The sequence below is a fragment of the Hermetia illucens genome, chromosome 2, assembly GCF_905115235.1.
Source record: "Hermetia illucens chromosome 2, iHerIll2.2.curated.20191125, whole genome shotgun sequence".
NCBI lineage: Eukaryota > Metazoa > Arthropoda > Insecta > Diptera > Stratiomyidae > Hermetia > Hermetia illucens.
Window position 1 is genome coordinate 30,069,270 of NC_051850.1, and position 10,674 is coordinate 30,079,943.

A 10,674-nucleotide genomic window follows, 5' to 3' on the forward strand; every position below is an offset into this window, starting at 1 on the left:
TGTCCGAGATTTGTGGAAGAAAGGAGGAACCTAGAGGAGACTCTAGGAGAGGTGCTGGTACCAGAAAATCTGGTTCCGAAAATGCTAGCACATCAAGAGAATTGGGATGCGGTCAACTCCATGATCGCATCAATTCAAGATAAATTGTGAAAGGCAGAGGAAAGGAGAAAAACGCGGTCACATGCGCCGCGTATAGAAGAAATGGGATTAAGCTAGAGTGAGCTGACTCCGCCCCGTGATGTAATACCTTAAAAAAAAAAAAAACAGACAGGACAGACGGACAGACAGACACCGTCTCGATTCTAATAAGGTTTTGTTTCACACAAAACCTTAAAAAGACCATCCTAGCCCCTTTGTAGTCCCCTCTAGGTCATAAAATCATTTGGCGTGTAAAAAACGGCGTCCATTGGCGGACACGATTGCAGCCCTCTGGTCGGTCTGAATTGCAAAAACCAAAATTCTTATACTCAAGACACTTGTAATTATCGTGTGGACATTCAAGTTCTCGGCTTAAAAAGAATGTAAAAAGAAATATTAACATTTTTTTTAAATTTTTGGGATTGTAAAGCTTTTAAAAAAATATTTCTGAGTAAAAATGGTCATGTTGGAGGTTGACACGAGAGTGGCATATGTTAGCTGTTATTTTCCGCAAATCGTATTAATTTTATCTTTATTTTTACGCCCTGAGGAGTGTCCGCCGCTTCAAACAACGGCATTTTGAGAAAAATCAGGTTAAAAAAAGAGAATTCTTAACGAAAATTTGATTCTTACCAGCCTGAATCTATTCCCGGGCCGTACAGTACTCCATCCTCTTCGATTGCTTCCTTCTGGGCTCTTCTCTTGGCTTCTCTAAGGGAGATTCTCGTTTCTATTGTTTCAGCTACTGCTTGGGCTTCTGTCTTTGCAATCCTTTCAGCATTTCTCTTCTCCATTGGACTGAAACATTGGCTTCCTGTAGTCATACCTAACTCTTGCAAGATCTTCATGAAAGTGAAGTGTCTTTTATTGACAGGCAGACAGCAATGTTGCAAGCAGTTTCAACTACCACTTTGCCATTGAACAGTGCCTTTGGTGGAATTCGCCAAATCATACTGTTGTAGCTTCTATTTGAATTTTGGTTATAGGCTCCTACACATCTTGTCAACAACTCTTCTCTTGTTAGGTCCTTATATAATAGATTGGTTCCATTGCAGTTATAACTTCATAGGGAAGGACATACTGGTGCTTGTATTCTTCATTATTTGCCAAGCCCGCTGCCAGTCAACCCATGAAGTTCCACCTTGCGGGCAGTAAAATTGCTGAAGGTCGATGTCAGTTGAGGTTCAGTGATAATAGGTGGCATTCATCATTTTTCCTACTTCAAAAGGGTTGCTTCTAATTGCATTTCCATAATATTTGGACAACTTGTCTATCTGCGCTCCAGTCGTCTTTCATTTCCCTTTCAAAGAAGGGTGAAGCTTTACTAAGTTCTTAAGTTTTGAGCCCATTCTTTTCCTAACATGGTTAACACATTTTTTTTTTAATAGGATGCTCTTCTCCATATGGTTTAGCCTCAGAGATTTCTTTATAAATTTTTGTGTCACCATCAGCTTTGTGGCCGAGGTAGCGAACACCTCTCAAGTCCATATAACTTTTTAAAAATTTCAGGTATGTCTTTGACCTCCATTCCGCTACTGCTCCCTTCATAATTATGATAGCATTGCACTTCGCCCAATGGGTATCGATGAGTGCTAAATTTCGCATGCTTTGCAAAATATGTTTCTTACTAAAATGTCTATCACTTTTGCAGTCAGCATTCCTATACTAGTTACAACACCAAGTAAAGAAGAAAATCCTCTCGTCATCCAGAATCCATCAATTTAACTTGCAATGTCACCTAGCTTATAACTTGGCCTGAATATAGTTTTCTCCTTTTTCTCTGTAGCAGCTTTGTTCGCACAATAATTTGCAACTACACTAGAAGCTCCTCGTATCTTTTTAGTTAGCTCATAAAAGTAACTTTTGGCCGACTAGTATGTGTATGTCCATAATTCCGCAAAACAAAGTAACACCAGCATGACCTATTACAAGCAACCTCGTAACAAAACACAGTCTTAGGTAGACCTCAAAACCATTCTTTACAAAGGAACAAGATGGTACCCCACCAGATTTGCACTCTCCTGAACAGCACTGAACGTTTATTTTAAATCCTAGTCCACGTTCATCTCTCAAGATGAAACTGCACTTTCTCATGACACTTTCCACAATTAATTGTTTCCGAAAGAACACTAAACACCGAGAAGAACTCCAAAATGACATTCACAAAGTTCTGTGATGTGGAAGGAATAAATTCGTTCCTTGTACGAAGTTTTCTTGCAGACATTGACGTTTGGTTAGTTTCCTCCTCGCCGTCTTGTAGCGGCGGGAATTTTTTGAATTCAGGCACTTCGAGGTGCCCGCGTTTTGTTCGGGAAGAAATGAAGATTTTTTTAGACCAAAAAAATTTTTTTTAACCCTTTACACTGTACTTGCCGCTTATCTTACGCCCTAAAATAATCAAGAAGTTATTTCATTAGAGGTTACTAGCACAGTAGTGAAGAAATATGGAGAATGAACATCAGACTGTGATCTTGCTGCCTGAGGTCGTATTGTGATTTGTGTTGCCCCTTCCTGCTTGCTTTACTAATGCAGGCTTATAATAGAAAGATACGAATTACATAAATGTTTTGACTTTGGGACCTATTTTCGAACAAGGAATAAAAGTGTTACATAAGCAATAATCCCAGCAGTGACAGTGGTATCATAAATTTCCAATGAAGTCTACATAAATGTTCCAGCACACTCATTTATTTTATGTCATGCAATGTATACGATTCGTCCCTAGACTATAACATTGACACTCTTCACAATGTTCAATCCTCCGAAAACTCGCTTGCGTGTTAAAAAGCAATAATTCAAAAAAACTTGAATCACTTCCTGGATGGCATATCCTTATCACGAACGCCAACTTACTATGTGCGAAACTTTGCAGGTTTTGTTTAATTAAGACTCCAACGAGCAAAAGGAAAGCGCCTTCCAAAGTCATTTCCTTCCTAGCATGTGGTAATTTTCAAGGAAATGAGGTACCTGTTGCACTACATCAAAAGCAGGATTAGCAAATTTGGGTAACCGTTTTGGTGGCAACCGCGAAATGAGCTGAAATGACAACGTCAAGGGAGGAAAATTTACCCGCAAAATGAAAACTAACTGAAGGATGAGAAAATTGGAAAAGTTGGTGGAACGAATAAAAATGCAAAGTATTATAGAACTACAATGGTTTCGTGTACATGTGTACACTTTGAAGAATATAACACATATTCTGCGAGGAAAAGTAGTGCCTGGTGACGCTAGATTTCTACATTTGTTGGATACAATTGTTTGGTGGAAGATAGAAGTACTCATCAAGTTAAGTGAAATTGGAACGAGTTGTACCTAACTTTAGGTGTTTTAGGGTAGGTAGTTACGAGTCGTACTTGGTATTTGATGGAAGGTTCCATGTGGTAGCACGTCTACGAACACTAGATCCTGAACTCAAAATTCTTCTCTTAATGATGCCAAGCCTACATTTTTTTCAATACGAAACGATCCAATTGGCAGTATCAATCCCAGACATCATATTAACCAATACTAGCAACATCCAGCGGGCGCGGGTATCCACTTCGGTCAACATCAGGAAAACATATCTTCTTCTTTTTCTTCAGCCCTTGTCCCGCTCACAAGCAAGGTCGGCTCGTAGTGATCGGTTTCGGCATTTGGCTCTATCGAAGGCCTGATCTGGGTGCAATCGCGAGCCTCATCCGGCGTATCAAGCCACCGTTGTTTCGGCCTGCCTTTTGGTCGTTTACCATCGACTTCGATGTTCAGACCAATTTTGACAAGTGAATTCTCGTTAGAGCGAATTGCGTGACCATACCACCGAAGACGCCTCTCTCGTAACTTTTCCACGATCTATCTATATCTTCATTTCGGATGTGATCAAAACGTGTCACGCCACTAGTCCAACGTAACATCTTCGTTTCCACTACCGCAAGGCGCCGTTCATTTCCTTTTATAGTTATAGGCCAACACTCAGAACCATAGAGAGCGGCAGGACGGAAAACATTGCGGTAAATTTTAGATTTGAGACGTTCGTTGATACGTCGATCACAAAGAACACTATTTGTGGAACGCCATTTTTTTTGCCCAAATTCATTATTGGAAATGACATCCAAGAAGCTAAATCAATCAATATTGAACTATCTCCGAGCGAAGAAAGCATAAAAATAGAAATTCAAGAACAAGTTCCATCTTTTGTGTCAGTGGTGTGGAAGCACTTCCTAGTACTGGTGGTAACTTCACTTAATACCCGACTTCAAAATCAAGCCAACAGTCTTCAGATTGTTCAGAAAGTCTCCCAATCCTTAAACCTATAGGAACTACAGGAAACACAAACACCTACACATTATGGTAATTTATGTATGGACAATCAAAGTGTTAGGGTCGAAGAGAGACCACTGGAAGAAGATAATTCATTTTTACCAAACTGACAACTTGCATAAATTGTTCCATACAGTCAAGAGCATAGAAGTGCCTGTGAGTTTGGTATACTAGACAGAGACAGTAATTTTGCTTGGAAAATGACACAAATGCACCAAATTTGCAACTTTATCTTGAATTCCTGAAATTTCTTCATCGTAACGCCAGCGTTTCCGTCATTACAGGCTTCTCAACTTTCGCCACCTGCTAACATGTTTGTCATGGAAGAGTTCAGCCAGGCATATTACCTCAACACAAGGCTTGCTTAACTCCATTTCCTACCAACATCTCCACTGGCTGAACCTCTAGCGGAAGGCAAGTCTGGTCATAGCTCTCAACAACTGCCGGCTTTGTCTTCACATTCTTATCTAGTTAAAACTGATAATTCCGTGAATAAAAGTGGGCTTGTGGACTTGGTCAACTTAGCTGACACCTTACTTTATCGAAACTACGCCTACAGAGCTCGCAGATTCATCTCTGTTTGTATCGATGAAATCCTCCCTACATATTTGCAATGAGAAAAACGAAGTTAGCAACAGGCCGCAGTCGCTTCTTTTGACATCCAAAGCGCGTATCAGTGCGTAGGTGTAGGGATGAAATTATACAGATAGATTTCAAAGTTCTTGTCACCCAGGATACTAATCAACCCAATAAGGAATGTTTTCCCCATGCAGCTGTCTCAACTTCACCTTCTTGAAGACTTACAAGGCAGTGTCTTACTCTGTAGCTGATGCCACCAGAAAAGAGCAACATCCAAAAAGTTTGTATCACATACAACAAGCGCTTCAAAGAAAGTTGACGTAGCGGCGATGTTGGTTCCCGACAAACTCAGTATTGCCTTCCAAACTAGTAGAGTCTCTATCTTGACGGCTAACCTATCCACATACCTCATTTATAACTGAAACCACCAAGAGAAACTTTAAGCCAGTATCCACCAGTTTACCTTTGGCAACAATTGTGTGGGATTCGCACTCATTAAAATCACCCTTACTCTTCTGCCCATCAGGCGGCGGGATCAAAGTGAAGTAGTACTTCTCGAGGGAAGCTCTGCCTATTGTGGCGTTTATCGACCTCTGGCCTCAGCATCTTATCTCATTCAATCCGATGCAAATCCTCCCTTTAACCACCGTGCGTCCAAGGAACTGTGCCAGGTGGTAATTTTATTCTCTGTGCCTAAGCTCGACCCATTTCTTAATACACGGGATTAGTATATGGATTCGGCAACCTTTTCGGAATCACTTCCTAGAGAGCAATCTTTGGAAGTCCACTGTAATCTCGGACGAATTCGCCCTGCTTCTCTACTAGAGATAGTTCACCTCGTTCATGAAAAGGTGCTTTTTGGTTCTACCCAGATAGGAGCCGCGTATAGCAGGTCCACTTTAACCATTCGCAACCATGATTTGATAGATTGATGGTATCACTTCCTATACATGGTTCCACGTCCTTGGGAAGTTTTGCAAACACTAACACCAACATACCGACTGAAAATCAATGTTACCACCTCTGGGCCGTAGAAACCAAGCACTCCATCGCACTCCACACACATAATCCACTCCACATCACATAATCTCAGTCATAATCTCCTCTTTCGTTCTGTGGTCCGCTTCGTACCAGAGAAACGTCTCGATTAACTGAGACAAGTAGCCTGGAGCACTCAGCTTAGCCAAATGCCTTTAATCCAACCCCAGGCGGCCATATTAAAGGCATCTCTGACATCTAGCGCCATCACCGCGCAGCACTTACCAACGGATATCGCTTTGCTAATCAAATCCATGACTAAAGGGGATTCGTCGAAACTCATACTGTTGCTTGCACAGATCACCCACAAGCTCGATGAATGGGAGCAGCCAAATGTTTTGCAATAGCGTCTCAAAGCCAGATAGGGTGATACGAAGAAGGTTTTGACAATACAATTTCAGAGCTTTGTTTAGAATTTCGTCCAATTCCAGATCCTTTTTGATCTCCACTACGTTCGTAGGTCCTTGGCAGTTCATCCTGTATTGGAATCGTGGTGCAGCTGCCTGTTGTAATTCCGGTTGCTTCCTGAGATTATTTCGGAGATTTCGGTATTTCTCCAGTTTCGCTTTTCACAAATATTATTTTTTCTTTTCATCGGTGACGTTCTACTTGCTGCCTTGTCCGGAGGACGTGGAGAAGTTCAATGGATGATGTCATCTTTCCTTAAACACTTCTACTATGCTGATGACATTTTGTGGTCTCCCGCCGTTTCATGGACCTTCGCTAAGTGGCGCTAAAGGTGCAGTTTTACTGTAGGTAATCACCAACAAAGCAAGTTTTTCAGTTTGATTGGCCATTGCCCTCAAACTGTCTGCCTTAACAGGCAGAGAATCGAAGACGCCGATTAATTTGTATATCTAGAAAGCGTAGTTTCTGTCGACGCAAGATGGCTGACGAGTGAATTGCCATCAGAGCAATTGGCGCAGAATATTAGAGTAGGAGTACGGGCATCTCTGGCAGCCATGGAAGGAATTAGACTTCATTTAAGCGAATTGAGATTTCCAACTACGAACAACTGGAACTACTTCCTAAGAAGGTCTTCGGTTCCCGTGAGAGAGTAAGTCAGGAAAAATTCCCTCCAATCATTATTCGCCCGGACCTTGCTACATCCAGAAATATTACAAACAAATTAATCTCAGCTATATCGAACAACTTGACCCTAAAAAACCTTCATCCACTCAACTGATGTACTCATATCGTCCCCTGATTCGGCAAAAGCGACAATCTTATGTCTGCATTTTTGACTCACTATCCGACCCATATTCTCCACCTGTAGGCATCCCACAAGGATCAGTTTTTGTCAGCTACCCTTCTCTCCCTCTACACCCATCGACATCCCTCTCGAACACCCCACCTACACTCTCTACGCCGTCCAATACGCAGACGACCTGATTCTGTATACCGCATCCAGTAACATTCCAGCTTCTCAAATCCGACTTAATCTCTCTATCCAACCCTTCAGTAAATTCCTTGACTTCTGCAAACTCCTTCTTAATCCAAGTAAGTGCGAAGCCATCGTCATCCGTGGTAGAGTCAAATATACCCGGAAGATGACAGATGACAAACGAACCGTGAACATTAATGTTGGGGCAGCAGGATGGCACCTCCGTCCGTTATATTAAACACCTGGATGTCCACCTGAATTCCCACTTGTCACCAATTCCCCACGTCAACTCCATCATCTCCAACAGCCGTTCCGGCTCAATTACTCTCTGGCCCATCCTTGACAGAAACTCCTCAACCCTCCCTGAAATAAAGTTATTGACCTATCACGAACTCCGGCGAGCGGAGAAGCGACTTTACAAACGGAGAACCAATAGGTCTGTGAACTCGAAAAGTACCAGGCTCGGAAGTTATACCAACAAGTCAGCAAGGTGAAGCCTTACACACCTGGATGCTCATCCTGTTCAGACAAAGAGGGAAATCTGATTTCCGATACAATGGGTATATTGGCGTGATGGGTTAAGTATTTTGATGAATTGCTGAACATCCAGAACATCGGCAAGTTGGAGATCCCGCCAACTGAAGACGACAGACAAATACAAATATAAATACCAAATATAGAAGAACAGGCCGTGCAAATTCATCGACTTAACAATCATAAGTCGCCAGGAGCCGATGAAATTGCAGCCGAATTGGTTAAATATGGAGGCGACCAATTACACCAAGTGGTTCATCAACTTATATTCAAGGTGTGGGACAGTGAATTAATGCCTGCCGACTGGCAAAAAGGGAGATATCACGCAGTGCAGCAATTATAGAGGTATTACGTTGCTAAGTATCATCTATAAGGTATTCTCCACTATCTTGCTAGATCGCATAGCCCCATCCGCCCAAAACATCATTGGCCCATACCAAAGAGCGTTCACTCCAGGCAAATCAGGAACAGATCAGATTTTGTCTCTGCGGCAAGCGATGGAAAAACTATTGGAATATGGACATCATTTGCACCATCTCTTCATCGACTTTAAAGCCGCCTATGATACCCAGGGTCAAACTGTACGCGGCCATGAGAGAATTCGGTATCCCGACGAAATTAATAATACTGACTAAGCTGACCCTGAACAATGTGCGATGCCAGATAAAAGCAGCAGGACCAGTCTCGAGATCATTCAACATCAACAACGGTCTAAGACAGAAAATCGGACCTTATGGAAACCCTGTTGACTTAAGGCCGACCAGATGGACCGCATTGTACGGGCACTATTCCTCGCGCCCCCCTTTGGAATGATGACGTCGAGAACTGTACACTTTCCCCTATAAAAGAGTTGGAACAGGCTAGACCTACTGCTCGAGGCATTCAACGCTTGCCTGAAAGAGGGCATTTCCCTACTCGTTCAAAGGTGGCAAGGTTTGCGCTGATCAGCAAAGGGAGAGGCGACCCCGACTTGCCATCTTCATACCACCCACTTTGTTTGCTTGATACTGCTGCTGTTAACTCGAAAAGCTCATCAGAAGTAGTCGCTGAAGTGATACACTCTGTTGGGGATTTATCTCCACAGAAGAACCCGACGCTCTTCGTAATCCTTCACGTCAGAAAGGCCTTTAATTCAGTAAGATGGAAAGACATTCTAGGCACACTAGACAATACTTTCCACGTGCCGAACTTTTTCTTACGGATATTGAGGGACTATCTGAGAAACCGCTCCCTGCTCTATGAAACGTTCCACAGGTCCTAGGCCGGACCTGTGGAGCGCTACCTATGATAGTCTACTTAAACTCAACATGCCAGAAGAGCCGCGCCTGGTCGATTATGCAGATGACGTCGCGGTGCTTGTTGCTGGACGCATTGTCGAAGACGCGCAAAGCAGACGCGGCTTATTGATGCGACGGGTAAGCGGATGGATGATTACTCATGGTCTCAACCTTGCACTGGAAAAAAAACCAAAGTGGTCATCCTGACTAAAAAGAGAATTCCGACCCCGCGTCCCATGCCGTCCGGCGAGTCAATAATTGAGTCAAAGCCAGCGGTAAAGTACCTCGGGCTGACTCTTGACTCAAAGATGAGCTGTTTTGAGCAAATCAAAGCAGCAGTGAGTTTCGACGTTATGTAGGCTAATGGCAAATATTGAGGGCCCTACGTCTAGCAGGCGATGTTTCACAATCAGTTCAACGTCCTGTTTGTCCTGCAGCGCAGAGGTATGGACTGACGCTCTTGGCAGGGAGGGCTCGTGAAGAAAGACAATACACCTTAAACGAGTGACAACTCTCTTGGCAAAAAGAAACTAGGGACAGATGGACTGCGCGGCTCATCCGCAACTTAGGTGCGCGGCTGAATCGGTAGCTTGATGAGACTGACTATTTCTTTATCCAGTTCTTAAGTGTGCATGGAGGTTTTAAGTCTTGCCTGCACAAGATTGGAAAGGCACGATCTCCGAATTGTGTGCTTTGTAATGGAGCTATAGACGACGCCCATTGCACTTTTTTTCTTGTGGAAGGTGGGATGGGATTCACCAACAGGTCTATTTAAACACAGGGGATCTCTTTCCAGACAACATTGTCGAGGAGATGCTGAGGAGCTCTGACAGATGGAGCCCATTACGTTCGGGTCCTTCTCATTGCAAAGAAGATAGAGCTCGACCGATGGAGGAGTCAGATGACAGGAGGTTACTTGAACTGACAGTTCCCTTCCTCTTCTCGCCTCTCGTTGGGGGAAGGAATTTCCTGATTTGAAGGGTCCGTAAGGCGGGAGACTTCGGGGACTAACCCGAAGTAATGTGACAAACGGTTGCAGGCTAGCGCTCTGAGGACGGGGAGGTTTTGAGTTGGTAGGCCGATGACGTACCGTTGCGCAAGTCCAACACTGTGCGTAAATGCATTTACCTGTCCTACTCACAAAAAAAAAAAAAAAAAAAAATCCGGTGCCGCATATTTCATATTTCCTTTGATTGGAAATTCCTGGCTAGAAAACCACGTTGCTGTTCTCCTATTCCGCTATGAGATAGTTCGTGTCCTAGTCAGACTATATCCTCCTGTATATGAAGAATCGAAGAAAAGAAAAACAAATATTAACTTCGATTTGCCCTACTGCTCCACTTCAATCCTTGCATGTCAATCTTAACCGTTAACCGATAATCCCCAATAAAATTTCTTCAGTTCGACTTCCTAACTGAGCCCTTGCTT